Raw genomic sequence first — 16,077 nt, 5'->3', positions numbered from 1 at the left:
CAGTATCCTTGCCATATGCTTCTGCCATGATATTTTGCTTCCCCATAAGCTTACAGCAACCATGGACTGAAACCTCTAAAATTGTGAGCCAAAATGAAACGTTCCTCGTTTTAAGTTCATTCATCTCAGGAATTTGTTACAGTAATGTAAAGCTGACTAACAGGTATCATTCTATAGATTGTATTCTTCTGCTGCCTGCATTTTCATTTCTTTCTGAAGAACTGTGGTTCAGGGCTGGGGTTGTGGCTCAGTGATAGAGAGCTCACCTCGCCCATGTGAGACCCTGAGTTCAATCCTTACTATCACATAAAAATAAATAAATGAAAGAAAGGTATTGTGTCCAACTAAAACTAAAAGATAATTTTTTAAAAAAAGAACTGTGGTTCTTCATGATGACAATTGTTGCATGATATTCCACCATAAACTCCTGCCACATTTTGAGTACCCCAAATTTTGAGTACTTATGTTGCCTCCAACTCCAACTGAAACATCTTTATACATTTGTTTCCATATACACCTATGCAAGAGTTTCTCTGGCATCTATAGGAATGATGTGCCATGACCTATTCAAATCTTTAATTCAGTCATACTGTACTTTTGAATTGTTCTCTGTATCACTCTACCCATCTACTTCTACCAGCTGTGTTGGAGAATTTGCTTGTATAATTGGGAAATCACTGTGACAGAAACAGCTCTGGCAATACAGTTGAGAACTTCAGAAGATAAACTTTTCAATGATTCTCATCATCTCCATGAAACAGAAAGGGCAAAACAACAGAGGCTGTTACTTTGAGGACCACTTGCCTGGGCCATGTTACTTACATGCAGATTATGGAGGGCTCTGTGAAAGATGTTCCTTCCCCATCTCCCCCTCCGGGCTTCTAGCTAGGGAACTTGTGCAGACAGCTGTTTTCAGTCGTGTCTACAAGGTCCTCTACCACGGGAGAAGAACCAAAAAGGGAAAGAGAAATAAGGGTTTAAGAATGTCTGAACTCGGTTTCTTAAATGGCAAATGGGTAAATACACGTGTGCACAAGTAACTAGATTTGCATGATTCTGAGGTTGAGAATGACAGTTTATGCCCTGCTAACCCAAGAGCTGATGAGCCCTTGGCAGGTGAGCTGAGAGAAACATCTCTGTCTCTTCCAGCCCGCATCCTCTTGTTTCGCCCTCCAGTCCTGCTTAGTCTAAGCAGCTTGGGGCTCATTTATTTACCCTCTTCGTGCCCTCCCTTTGGGGGTATTTAAATGGAGTTCCTCCGAGTGCTCTTTCGCTGTCACCTTTCCCCTCCAGTGTGTGGTGCATCCGCCACATGCCCACATTTGAGCTTGCAGATCACACACTCGGGTCTCCTTTTCCTCTCAGCCTCCGCTACAGAGAACTGGGAGCGTAGGGAATGCAGATGAGACGCAGAGATGGAAGCCAAAGCACCGCAGAAAGAGGCGAGGGCCTCCCCAGAGCCCCCTGTGCCCCCTCCGCTTCCTGGTTCCCACCATCTGGGGTCCACCTCTGAATTGACAAACTCCCGCTTGGTCACATCTGGTTGAAGAGAAAGAAACAAGGAGTTCGGAGACCTACCCTAATAGGCAGCACTTGGCACGCACAATAGAAGCAGCTGCTGTTTATAGCCCTTTATAAGGGTGGCCTCAAGCCGGACCTCACACTTCCCCTCCCTGTGGGGCATTGTTTTTTACAGAGAGCATCTGGAACTTCACAATCTTGAAGCTTAAGGGGGGGGGGGAGAGAAAAGAAAAGAAAAGAAATGAAAGAAAGAAAGAAAAATCACGCATGTCCTGGATCTATGAAATTTATAACAAATTCTTTTCTTGGGAAAACTTCCCAGTTGTGCCATTTCCCTCTTATTATAAGGCGTGTCCATACAGTTTCCAACTCCTCACTTTCTCTGTCCGCTAAATGGGAATAGAAAGATCGGCCAATTATGCAATGAAAGCAATATTCCATGAAGCCTTTCTCTAAATAACAGCTTACAAGATTTGAAACATTTCCAATTTCCTGGGTAGGGGGACAGTGTGGAGGGACCAGCATGCATTTAGGTTGCCAGTTCAAGATTAAAATGAAACTGCACAAAAGGCAAGGAGCAAGGCCCATCCTGCTTGGTATTGTTATCTGTGCGCCTTTTCTGACCCCAGGGTTTCTCTTCCCTGGCCTCGTACCCATAGAAACAAGCCTGGAGTTGGCAGGCGGCAAGAAGACTCTGAATGCATCATCTGACTCCACCAGCGCCCTTCCAATACCCATCCTCGATTTCAGACGCCTGAGCTGGCTCTGCTGGGCAAGGTGGTGCCTAATTACCTCCCTTCTGTTTTTTCCCTTCTCTCTCTCTTGTCCTCTCCCCTCCCCATCCCCTCAGAGGACAGCCTTTCCAAGAAATAACACACACGCACACCTGGCACGGTGAGATAGGGAAGCTCACCATGGATACCGGGCTACCATTCCCACTCCGGCTGCGGCTCCTGGGAATAAGTAACTATCTCTAGAATGCTACAAACTCCAGATGTGCACTGACTAGTGCCTTGAGACCCAGCTTCCCTGTCTCATTATGCCTATTTTTTTCCACAAGTTTCATATATGCATATCAAGCTTTCAGAAGGGGAAAAAATTGGAAATGGTAATCTTCCTTTTAATATGCTACCACATGCCAGCCCTGAACAGCTGTGCACACACAACACGTTGGACTGGACATGAAATATAGCCCAGGACCATTTTTTAAGCATTCATTCCCAGGGCTTACAAAACACATTTACTTGGAGGGAGGTCACACAGTCTTCCTTCTGAATAAAAAGGTGGCTTTGAAATAGGTACAGCCATCTGGAAACAGCCTCCTCTGCTATTGATATGTAAAATGCACATATTACACCATCTTGCTCGGGACCATGCAGCAGGAGGCTGAAATACACACAGGCCTGTAATTGTTTAAATATACAGCCTCCGGTTCTCTGCAGTGCTTACCTTACTCTGAAACACCATTTGCCAGCAGCAGAGGTGATTTTGGACAGGCTGGGAGGCAATTTGCTTAGAGGGGTATTCATCTACATGTAGGAGAACTGTCCTAAAGCTCAGATTTTGGGGGAAAATCATTTGAACACTCTCCACCAATGTTCCAAGCTTGCTAATAAGAAAGAATATGTCAAGTGCACAACCAGGAGTCAACAGCAAACACACCATCAAAATAATGACCCCTGCTTTTTTGCTCATTATAGCCATGACTTTGCCTCCCGCCCCCACAAGACTTAGATACCACACTAATAACTGGTTTTGTCCTGCATTTAAAGAACAAGGGCAACGGGTCCTGTATTGCTAATTGAGCTTCATGCAATCAGGGGGATGACGGTAAGTTTATTAACATTTGCTCTTTAAGATGAGCAGTCTCCCCTTCAAGAGTCTTTTTTTTTTTTTGCTGTGCAAAGCTTATCCAAATAAATTCTTGACCTCTAGGGCTATTTAACTTTTGTGTTGTTCTTTCCTTTTTATTTCCTGGGCTTGTTTTTCCATCTGTTTTCATTATATATATATATATATATATATATATATATATATATATATATATATATATATAGACAAGATGTGCATAACATGAATCACTGCCTTACAATGTAAGATGCCTGGTCAAAGAGGATGAAGGCTTAGTGAGATAGGATGAATAAGTGTTCTGGAGATCTATTTTACAGCATTGTAACTATAGTTAATAATAATGTATTTTGTACATGAAAATGGCTAAGAGTGTAGATCTTACATGTTCTTACCACACACACACAAACACACACACAAACACACACAGTGGCAAGTATGTGAAAGAATGGGTAGGATAATCAGCTTGATTGTGCTAATCATTTCACAATGTGTACATACATTGAAACATGCTGTTGTACATGATAAATATATACATTTTTTAAATGTCCGTTGTATCTCAATAAAGCTGGAAAAAAATTTAATGCTCTCCCAAAAGAAATACCAGAAAGAATACAGAGCCTTGGATTGACTCAAAGGGTTAAGCTGTTAAATGCACAAATAGCAGAGCTCCTGTTACAGAGAGAGAGGGAGGCTGCTGGAAGGAGGAGACAACTGTAGGTCAACCTGTCCTTTACATGGTGAAGAGCTTGAAAGGGGCTAATAAACCCAGCAGCCTATGGCAAAGGTAATTTATTTTATATTCCTAGTCATCACATGCAATATTTTTTGGAGGGGGAGAACAAATATAATTCAAAGATAGTGATAAACAATAATAAAAAAATATCTAATGATGCTTCCACCCCCAAGTTAGAACACCATATACCTTTTTCTCTCTCCTTGTGCTTTGCATCCTGTTTGTACAACAACATTTTGGAGGTTCCTGCCTAAGAATCTGAGGCAACAGCCACTTTACCCAGTGTGGCCCAACTGGGGTGGGGGAGGAGGAATCACCTGCGATAAGCAAGTTCCAGGTGTGAGTACACATGTCTGCACAGGCGCCTCCCAGCTCCCCTCCCAGGAGAACACATCCACTTGGCTCTGAGTCAGCTCTGGGCTGGAAATAATTACTAAGTGGACAGCTCTAGGGCTGATTCCCTGAGCCCACATGGAGGACAGCTTCTTCTGGGCTCCAGTGAGAGGCTGGCCCTGCTCTGCTCCCAGTTCCCACATGCTACATTTTACGTGGATGAAGTCATTGGACTGCAGATGAGGTAACTGTGCAGCCTGCCCGTGAGCTGGAAGAGGTTACCATATGACCATCCGTGTAAACACAGTGAAGTCCCCTTGGGGCTGCAGACAGCTGGGCTCTGCTGCTGGCTGTGAGCAGTGGGAGCCTTGGAACTCCAGCAGCCTGTCCCCACTCTTAAAGGAGCCAAATCACTGCCTGAGCTCCTGTCACACCATGAGAGGGGTCCACCCGTCTCAGCTGAGAGCTTCTCCCTGCAGGAGGAGGGCTGGTCCTGTGGCAGGTTTACATGGGGGCATCGATGAATAAAAACACTTTCCCTTAATTTCCCAGCAGAGACACTGCCTACCCAGGACTATATGGCACTCGACAAATTGCAGCCCTAAACCCCCCTACAGGTTATCTGGTACCATTCAGATGTGTAGACATGTCTCCTAATGTCATTTAAGTTAGAAATATGGTTGAGAAACCAGCATTTTTCCCACATTTTTTGTTGGTGCATTATATTGTACATATTGATGGCATTTATCATTACATATTCATACATGCACACAGTATAACAATATAGTTTGGCCAATATCACTCCCCAGCATTTTCCCCTCCTTCTCTGCCTCCCACTCCTTGGTCCTTTTCCTCTACTGATCTGCCTTTGAGTTTTTAGGAAATCCACCCTCACCTTTGTCTTCCTTTTTTCCTCTCTAGATTCTGCATGGGAGAAAACATGCCTTCTGAGTTTGACTTTTCCACTTAATGATGGTCTCTAGCTCCATCCATTTTTCTACATGTGGCATAATTTCATTTTTCTTTATGACTGAATAAAACTCTGTTGTATGTATATACTACATTTTCTTTACTCATTCATCCATTGATACACCTGGGCTGTTTCTATAGCTTGGCTATTGTGAATTGTGCTGCCATAATATCTGTATGCATGTATCGTTATAGTAAGATGACTTAAATTCTTCAAGGTAAATTCTAATGCCACCCCAAAATTACCCTAAATTCTTCAATGGTATAGCTGGGTCATGCGGTGGAGAAACCAGCAATCTTAAGGGTCGATGAAGGAATACACTTACTAAAGATCTTCTAAATTATACAATGACTGGTGCATTGCCAGAGGTGGAACTGTCTTGCTTGGGTGTCCCAGGGTTGTTCCAGGTTCCCTGAGACCTCAAGGTCAGAATGTTCTCCCCAAGGTCAAGCCAGATTAACTGACTTCTGCATTTGTCTCAGGTGTTCCTCGTTTTTTACTGAGCCCTCCCATTGCCAAGCACTGTAGAGAACACTGGGAATGTTATAGAAAACAGGGCAGTGGTCTCCACAATGGTGCAGCTCATGCTCTCGCAGACAATCTACCAGGATGACAAAGTGGGTGTGTGTCATCAAGATAGAGCAGGACAGCGACAAGCAGAGGGCATGGGGAGGCCATTCAGAGAAACTCATTGAGACCAGATGGTGAGAGACAGAGTACGAGGTGCCACAGGGCAAAATACAAGTCTCCAACAACCCACAAGTTAAGTTCACCATGATCCCCATGTCACAGGTGCTCACTGAGCTTATAAGAAGTTAAATAACTTGCCCAAGGAAGGAGTAGTATCAAGATTCGAATGAAGAAGGTAGGACCCCAGAGCCTAGAATGGCCAGGAGCCCTCATGAATAGACTAGTGCCATTATAAAAAAGGGCTGAGGGAGTAGGTTCATTCTCTTGTGCTCTTGACCTCCTGCCTTCCAAAATGTCCCATCTGCTGCTAGACTTGATCTGGGATTTCCCAGCCTCCAGAACCACAAGCCAACAAATTTGTGTTCATCATAAATGATTCCTCCGTTAGCACAGAACAGTCTAAGACACTCTTGAATATCTTTAGGCAGATCAATGAGGTGATCGTTTCTGTTTGAGACAAGGCTCTGGCTGCCGTGTAGGAGGATGGATTGGAGAGCATTGAAAAGCATGTTGCAATAATCCAAGTGAGAGATGGTGACTGAGGAGTGGTGGGTAAGATACCTAGACAGGAAGTTGAGCTCTAGCTACACAGGAGGTACAGTCAGCCAGCCTGAGCATCCAGTGATTGCTCCTAGATGGTGGGAGGATGGGAGAAGAGGAGGGAGATGGAAAAAGGAAGGAGTGTGTTTTGATGGAGCTGCAGGATACTGGAGGAAGAAGGGGTTTGCGATGTTCATTAGACACCCCTACACACAGAACTAACCCTATGGAACAAGATCTGGACTGAAGATAGAGAATTAGGAATCACCAAAGTATACAGGGTCTTAGAACCTACTGTTGCTAAACGTGATGGAGATATCAATGATATCCCAATTCCTTTCCCTTTTGTCTTTTTTTCAATATAATTTTTATTAAGAAATTTTGGCAAATTTGGATGTTTTTTATTTTTTTAAGGATTGTTTCAAAAGATAATTTATTTATGCTTTTACTAGTACATTAGAGTTTTACACCACTGTGGAGTTCATTTTGACATATTCATTAGTACATATACCATACTTTGCTCCATTTCAGTCCTCAGTACTACCCTTTTACCTCCCCTCTACCTTCTCCCAATCCTCTTCCTTTACTGTATTGGTTTTCCTTCTATTAATTTATTTTTTCTAATTTATTCATTTATTATTTTTCTAATACATTTTATTAATTCATTTTAATTTATGTTCTATAATTATATGTAAAAATAGAATTCACTGTGATATATTCATACATTGACATAGCATAATTTAGTCAATTTCATTTTGTAGTTCCTCCCCTTCCCCATCCCTCCTTTCTTCCTCTAAATTATACACAATTATACATTCTATTTTCATTAGGTCCCCACCCCTCTTTTTTTGTTCATTCCTTATTTCTCTCTAGTTTTCACATAGGAGAGAAAACCTTCAACTCTTGACTTTCTGAGTCTGACTTATTTCACCTAGCATGATGTCCTCCAGTTCTATCCATTTACCAGCAAATGCATAATTTCACTCTTCTCGTGGCTAAGTAAAACACTATTGTATATGTATACAACATTTTATTTATCCATTCATCTCTTTTTTGGGGCGGTACTAGAGATTGAACTCAGGGGTACCCAGCCACTGAGCCACATCCCCAGACCTATTTTGTGTTTTATTTAGAGACACGGTTTCATAGCACCTCGATGCCTTGCCTTTGCTGAGGATGGCTTTGAACTCATGATCCTCCTGTCTCAGTCTCCTGAGCCACTGGGATTACAGGTGTGCCCCATTGTGTCTGGCTTCCATTCATCTTTTGAGGGACACCTAGGTTCCATAATTTGGCTTTTGTGAATTGTGCTGTTATAAACACTGGTATGCACAAATCACTATAGCATGCTGATTTTAGTTCTTTTGGATAGACACCAAAGAGTGGGATAGCTGGGTCATATGGTGGTTCCAATCCTAGTTTTTTAAAGAATCTTCATATTGCTTTCAGAGTGGTTACACTAATTTGCCATCCCACCAACAATGTATGGGCATACCTTTTTCCCCACAACCTCACCAACAGTTATTATTATTTATATTCTTGATGATTGTCATTCTGACTGCAGTGAGATGAAACCTCAGGATAGTTTTGATTTGCATTTTCCTGATTGCTAAAGACATTTGTAGAAAGGCACATTCTCCCCTAGTGAAATATAAGCCACATGGGGACAAGGATATTTTTCTCTTGTTCTCTTCCTCAGTGCCTGACAAATGGAATGTAGGAAATGTTCCATAAATATTGTGAAATAAAAGAACTACAGGATAACTCTTTCTAAAGCAAGGTTATAAAAATGATCCAGAGGCCGGGTGCAGTGGTGCATGCCTGTAATCCCAGCAGCTAGAGAGGCTGAGACAGGAGGATCACTAGTTCAAAGCCAGCCTCAGCAAAAGCTAAGCAACTCAGTGAGACCCTGTCTCTAAATAAAATAGAAAATAGGGCCAGGGATGTGGCTCAGTGGTTGAGTGCTCCAGAGTTCAATCCCTGGTATAAAAAAAAAAAAAAAAGAAAAGAAAGAAAAGAAAAGAAAAAAAAGATCCAGAGAGTTTAAAAGTCTTAGAATATACCAAACATAAATTTACTTAAAACATAAATTCTCCCTTAAACTCTCACCCCTCAGACTATACTAAGAGAGACAAGATTACCCCTGGAGAGTTTTGTCCTCCCAGCCACAGGCAGCTGTGTGCAGACCTCTGAAACTCCCAGGTTTGTAACATTCACCATTTTCCTTAATGATAGCTGGGCCTTCCTTGCTGTAGGTTGACTCTAAAACTTTAAACTTGGAAAACATGTTTACAATACTACTGATGATGCATGAATATTACACCCTACAGCACTGATTGTTCTCACTGAAAAGTCCGTCATATCTCTCTCCCCCACACACCTTCTCTCTCTCTCTCTCTTTCTCTCACTCACACTCACACACACACACACACACACACACACACACACACACACACAAACAGTAACAATTAGAGGTAATGGTTATGCTAATTAGCTTCATCATGGTGATCATTTCAAAATGTATACGTATATCATAACATCAAGTTGTGCATCTTAAATATATAGAATTTTCATATGTTAATGTTACCTCAACAAAGCTGTTTAAAAAAATCTCAATATAGCAACTGGACCATGTGTCATTAAACCTCTGTTGTCTAAAGGAGAATATTCCATGCACCAAAATCAAATGCATTCCCTTTCCTTAAATTACATCATCTCCTCTAAGCCATGCCACATTTCAGTTTATGTCATATTTGAATAATGAGTATCTTATAAAATTCTTATTTTCCCCACAATTTCATAAGGTTTTGACTATCTCATGTAGTTAGTTTTTTGAATACTGTACTAAAAGTGGAAAAACTGAATAATTGCTCAGGTATGCTTTCACACCCATTATAAAGTTGAAAGCTCATAAGTCTAATCATCATTAAGTCAGGTGGGGACTGTCTATACTCCATCCTCTGACATAACAGAAAAGAAGTCAGAATCTTAGCATTTATCATTGGAAATCTTGCTATTTTGAGACTATAAATCCTCAGAGGCAAAAGAAACTATAAATTGTTATGACAAGATGTTAAAGAACTCAAGAGATGCTTAAGGAAAATCAGATGGCTATCATTTAGCTAACTTATGAGTTTTTGTTGAGCTCATATATCAACTAAAGAGGAAAGAGAAATTGTGGGATTTTGCTGCTGGAACGATAGAAGATACTTTTTTTTAAATCCTTCCATTGCAAAACACTGAGATGTTGGATAAATTGAAATGTTAAATGTGTCAAATGAGTTTATTACCTTTCAAGATAATAAAGAAAATTCTCAGAAATATAAATAGTAAAACAAAACAAAATTAACCATGTACCTTCCTCCTCCCCGAGAAAAATAAGAGTTGATGCTATTCAGGAAACACTAATACCAGAATTCTAGAACAGTGTTGGCAAAATAGCACTCAAACCAAGCACCTGTTTTTATAAATAAAGTTTTATTGCCACATGGCCATGCCTATTCATTATGCACAATCATCATGCCCATTTATTTACAAATGGTCTATGTCTGCTTTTGTGCTACAATGGTAGATTTAAGAGGTTGCAATTGACCCCATATGGCCCACAAGCCTAAAATATTTATTGTATGAACCTTTAAGAAACCTTTCATGATTGTTCTTGGAACTATGGTCTTTGGAGCCTGCACAAACAGGAGGGGTAAACTGAGACTTAAATAATGCTTAAACCTTCAAAGAGGCTCACTTTGTAGTGAAAGGGTGGACTAGGAAAAAAAAAAATCCAACTTTGCAAAACAAGCCAAAGGACAATTTTCCATAGCTCCAGTGGAAAATATTAGTAGTAATAATGATAAAAACAACAAAGATGGTTGTTTTAGTCAGCTTTTGTATCATCTAACTAGAACAACTTAGAGGCAAAAAAGGATGTGTTGGTTCTTGGTTTCCGATGTCTCCATCCATAGACAACTCCATTATTCTAGGCCCAAGGTGAGGCAAAACATCATGGCAGAGAGCTTGGAGGAGGGAAGCTACTCCTCCACATGGCAGCAAGGAAGCAGGGCGGGGGAGGGGCCATAGAGAAGATACACCTTTCCAGGGCACACTCCCATGCCCCACCCCCTCCAGTCATGCCCCACCTGCCTACAGTTAACCACTATTGAGTCCATTCAAACTAGATGGAATGATTAGGTTACAGCTCTCACAATCTAATTGTTTTGCCTTTGAATAATCCTATAGCAACACAGGAGCTTTGAGGGGGACACCTTGTATCCAAACAATAACAATGGTCTCCTGAGGAGTTGCTAACTATGTGCCTGCTTTCATGAGGGACACCCTTTCACTGCAAAGCATTATTTAAGTCTCAGGCTCTAAAGACAGTATTTCCCTGAACAACCATGAAAGGTTTCTTAAAGGTTCATACAATAAATATTTTAGGCTTGTGGGCCATATGGGGTCAATTGCAACTTCTTAAATCTACCATTGTAGCACAAAAGCAAACATAGACCATTTGTAAATAAATGGGCATGAATGACCATGTATAATGAATAGGCATGGCCATGTGTCAATAAAACTTTATTTATAAAAACAGGTACTTGGCCTGAGTGCTATTTTGCCAACACTGTTCTAGAATTCTGGTATTAGTGTTTGTTTCCTGAGTAGCACCAACTCTTATTTTTCTGGAGCGACATCCCCAACCCTTTTTATTTATTTATTTTGGAACAGGGTCTTGCTAAGTTGCTGAGTCTAGCTTTAAACATGCTATCCTCCTGCCTCAGCTTCCTGAGCTGCTGAGATTAAAGGTGTAGACCATTGTGTCCAGTCCAGATAATCTTAAACACTCCAAACAGAGAAAATTAATGTCTGGCAAAGAGAAATGCCAATTCTCTCCTACAAAGTCCTACAAAGATTGTTACAGGTTAAATTCAATTAAATCTAAGTTTCAAAAAACAGAAAGAAATTACCAAACCTATAGATTACCAACAACCACAAGTGAGATTCAATAGAAACAATAAGCATTATTTAACCCCAGGGGACTTCAGATATTAGAATTACCAGATATAGATTATAAAATAACTATGTTCAATGTGAATATGCTTAATGCCACTGAATTGTACCCTTAAAATTAATTAGTCTGGTAAATTTTATGCTATGTATATTTTACCACAATTAAAACATACATACATACATACATATATAAAACATGTATAAAATGTTGAAAGAGATAGAAAAAAATGAACATGGAAAGGGGGATTATAAAAAAATGACCAAACAGCTGGATGTAGTGACACACACCTGTAATCCAAGCTATCCAGGAGGCTGAGACAGGAAGATCTCAAGTTCAATGCCAATGTGGGCAACTTAGCAAGATCCTGTCTCAAAATAAAAGAAAGAGTCGAAGGTGTAATTCAGTGGTAGAGCATTTCTGAGTACCACAAAAAAGAGGGGGCAATAAAAGAGCAAATACATTTCATAATGAATCAAGTAGAACTTATAAAAATTAAAGCTACATTTAATTAAACAATCTAGCTACATTAAACTATACATACATACATATGAGTATGCAAAGATGGTAGTCTAATAGGTGAAAACTGCTAAATAAACATGAAAGAAGAAAGGAGCCGTGAACTGAAAGTTGTTCTAAAGAATGCAACTCAAAAAGATAAGAAAATAGAAAACTGTTAAGAGAAAGGAAGGAAAGAATGAGAAGTTCTAATGTACATCAAAACACTGTTCTACACTAGAGAACTAAAGAATGGAGGAGAGACTGTGTGAAGTTATAATAGCTAAGAAAATGCTAGTACTAATGAAAGACATGAATCCTCAGGGACAGGAATTATCATGCATCCCAGGCAGAAAATTCCTCAAAAAAATAATCATATACACTAGGTACATCATGTGAAACACCAAAGTCAGAGAAAATGTTAAAGCAACAGGAAAGAAAAAACAAAGTGTTGAGCATGGTGGCAGATTCCTATAATTCAAGCAGCTTGAGAGACTGAGGCAGGAGGATTGCAAGTTCAAGCCAACCTCAGCAACTTAGTGAGGCCCCTGAGCAACTCAGCAAGACCCTATTTCAAAATTAAAAATAAAAATAAAAAGGGCTGGGGATGTAGCTTAATGGTTGAGTACCCCTGGGTTAAATCTCCAGTAACCAAAAAAAAAAAAAAAAAAGTAGGGAGAGAAAACACAAAGCATCTACCACAAAATAACAATAGTTTGAAAGTAGACTTCCACCAGAAAGTATGAAGCCCAAAGACAGTGGAATTGTGTCATCAAAGGCTGAGAGAAAATTAACTGTCAACCTAGAATGGCATCGGAAATATTCTCCCAAGAATGGTAGAAAATATGCCAGGTGCAGTGGTGCACACCTATAATCCCAGCAACTCAGGAGGCTGAGGAAGGAGGATTACAGGTTCAAAGCTGGGCTCCAGATTTTAGTGAGACTCTGTCTCAAAAAATCAAAAGGCCTGGAGGTGATGCTCAGTGGTTAAGCACCTCGGTGTTCAATCCCCAGTACCAAAGAAGAAAGAAAGAAAAGAAAAGAACATTCTTCTGGCTCCATCATGGAAGCAGGACTGCACCATATCTTATTTAGGAAGGTTAAGAACAAAAAGAAGAAGCACTTGGACTTTCCCAGAGCCCTCTGCATTTTGAAGCATCAGGGAGAATTTGGGCTTCTCTGGCCCAAGCTATGCTGCTTGATTAAATTAAAAATCAGCCCTTCCTTCCTCAGAGGACAATTTTTTACCTAATATAAGAGTCTTCCACTGAAGGTTCCATGATTGTTCCATAAACCACAGTAATCTGTGCCCAAGCTTGTGTGACACCTGCCCTGTCAATTGTTCATAAAGGAGGTGAGGTCAAGCTCCGTGGCCTGTCCTATTACTGCTCAATTCAGGACATGCAGAACTTTCTGACTGCACAATTCACACTGGGATCCTGGGGTCCATTTTGTTTACACTAGAGAAGGCAGACAGAGTGGTGAGGCTTTTGTTGAACTTGAATGAGAAGATGATGTTAAAAAAATAAAATGGCCCTGAAAAGACAGCAAAAACATAGGACACTGGACCTTTGAGATGTTCCAGTCACACAGAAACTGAGGTGGATTGGTTGTTGAAGCATAGTGGTCCCACCAGCTCTGACACTACCAATGACAGCTTCATGTAGCTTCAGGGCGTCCCATTTGGATGCACAAAGGAAGAAATTATTCAGTTCTTCTAAGGACTGGAAATCAAGCCAAATAGGATCAACATTGCCTGTGGACCCTGAAGGCAAGACTACAGGGGAGTCCTAGTACAGTTTGCCTCACAGGTTAGCTGAGAAGCACAGGAGAGATTAGGGCATAGGTATATGGAAATGTTTAAAAGCAGTCGGGAGGAAGTTAACTCATCCTCTGATCTGCCTCTAAAGTTATGTCAGTGCAGTGGCTGGGACCCTGTGACTGGCCAGGCAGAGCCCAGAACTACAGTGGCATTGCGAGGTGGGCAGGGCTGGAGATGATGAGGTCTGGTGCCTACTGGGCAGGCTATGGAGGCTTTGAGGAGTACAGCTGCCTCCGTGATGGCTACAGTTTCCCCACTGACCATTTGGGAGAGGCCTCAATTAATCTCCAGGCATGTATAACTGTAGACACGGAGATGGTGAGTTCATGTTCAGAGCACCATTAGCCGCTGTATCCGTATGGAGTCGGGGTGGGGGAGTTGGCCTACAAAGCCACTGAGAACAATATCTACAACTTCACTCAACATGGTGAGCATCCATTCTGAGACTAGCCCTGATGGAGCAATGATAGGCAAAGCGGATGTTCAATTTGCCACTACAAATAAGCTGTGGGAGGCTATGTCAAAATACAGGGCCATGGTGCAACATGGACACATAGAACTGTTCCCAAATTCCACAACAGGGGCCAGCGGTGGGGATTACAGCAACCAGGTGATGGAGGGTTAGAGGTGTCAGAGGCCTAGGCCACCATAGTGGAATCATGTAGTGAGGGGCTATTATGGGCTGGCGACATCAGTCAGAACAGCATGGGTGGAGAAGACTAGTTCTGTAGGAACCTTTGAGTTATTTCAATCAAATTTTCACAGGCAGCCAACAAGTAGTGAAAAGCAATTTATAAATAGAGGAAGCTGTGGGACCCATTTCGCACCAAGAGTTGGTAATATAGGAATTAAAAAAAAAAATACCTCTTTGGTGCTTTCTCATGCAAACTTTTCTTCTAGTATGAGAGATTGAATAAACTAAAATCTGTTTTCTTCTGCTTTTCTTGATTAATATTTTGGTAGTATACTTCAGAATGATGTTATTTGAGCTAAAGTAGTTAAAGTATGTCAAACGTGGATCTTTGAGCTGGGCACGGTGGCATGGTCTATAATCCCAGTGGCTTTGGAGTCTGAGACAGGAGGATCTCAAGTTCAAAGCCAAACTCAGCAAAAGCAAGCCTCTAAGCAACTCAGTGAGATCCTGTCTCGAAATAAAAAATACAAAATAGGGCTGGGGATGTGACTCAGTGATTGAGTGCCCCTGAGTTCAATCCCCAGTAACCCTCACATACAAAAAAGTATGGATGTTTTGCAGCACATGAGAGGCCCATGCTCTAGCACTGAGCTATACCCCCAACCCTAGGGATATAGTGTCTTTGAGTTGTCGAAAAGAGTGCATCTGCCAATGTTCACAGGGGTGTGCTGCAAAAATCCACATGTAGGTCCTGGGTTCAATTCTCAGCACACACACACACACACACAAACACACACAATAGTTTAAAAATTTAGCAAGATTCACTTATTAAAATACATTCAAAAGGAAATCATTATACAAAGAAAGTTTTAAATCAAGGTCTGACCAATCCCTACAGGATTAGCATTGCGTTTTTGTTCCTAAAACGAACTTTAAAATACTTTAAACTTAACCTACAAGATTTAAAATGAAAAAAAAAAAACTAGAATAAGAAATGTTTCTCTTTGAATTATGGATCTATTAATTTTTCTTAAAGACTTTTTCATAATGAAACCAAAAAAAAAAAAAAGAATACTATTTTGGTAAAACAAAAACTGAACAGTTTACTGCTCATCTACAATTAAGAAAGGAACGTCTGAAGGATGAACGCTTAGAAGGAACATATCCCAGCAGGATATTCTGGGAAAGAACAAGAAATGCTGAACTGAATTGCTCAGGAAAATAGACAGGACTTTGAGGCAAGAAAAGAGAGGAAGACCAAAAATACTGGCAAGAGCTGGGGACATGGCTCGGTGGCAAAGAACTTGTTTAGCACGTGTGAGGCCCTGCAAAAGAGATCAAGATAGAGGAGGGATGGAAGAAAGAAGGGAGGGAGGGAGGGAAAGAAGGGAGAGAGAGAGAGAGAGAGAGAGAGAGAGAGAGAGAGAGAGAGAGAGATCTATGAAAAAAAAATCTAATGGAACATAGCTTTGTGTTTTTGCACTAT

The 16,077-nt window shown here is 41.0% G+C and overlaps 1 pseudogene; it reads left to right on the top strand.

Annotated features, from left to right (window-relative positions):
• Positions 1-14,680, top strand: part of LOC101968897 (heterogeneous nuclear ribonucleoprotein F-like) — a 37,390-nt pseudogene extending 22,710 nt beyond the window's left edge.
• Positions 14,681-16,077: the final 1,397 nt, after the last annotated feature.

Source organism: Ictidomys tridecemlineatus, chromosome 7, assembly GCF_052094955.1.
Source record: "Ictidomys tridecemlineatus isolate mIctTri1 chromosome 7, mIctTri1.hap1, whole genome shotgun sequence".
NCBI classification, from domain to species: domain Eukaryota; kingdom Metazoa; phylum Chordata; class Mammalia; order Rodentia; family Sciuridae; genus Ictidomys; species Ictidomys tridecemlineatus.
Note: the sequence above shows the minus strand (reverse complement) of the source record. Positions and strands in the feature narration are given on the sequence as shown.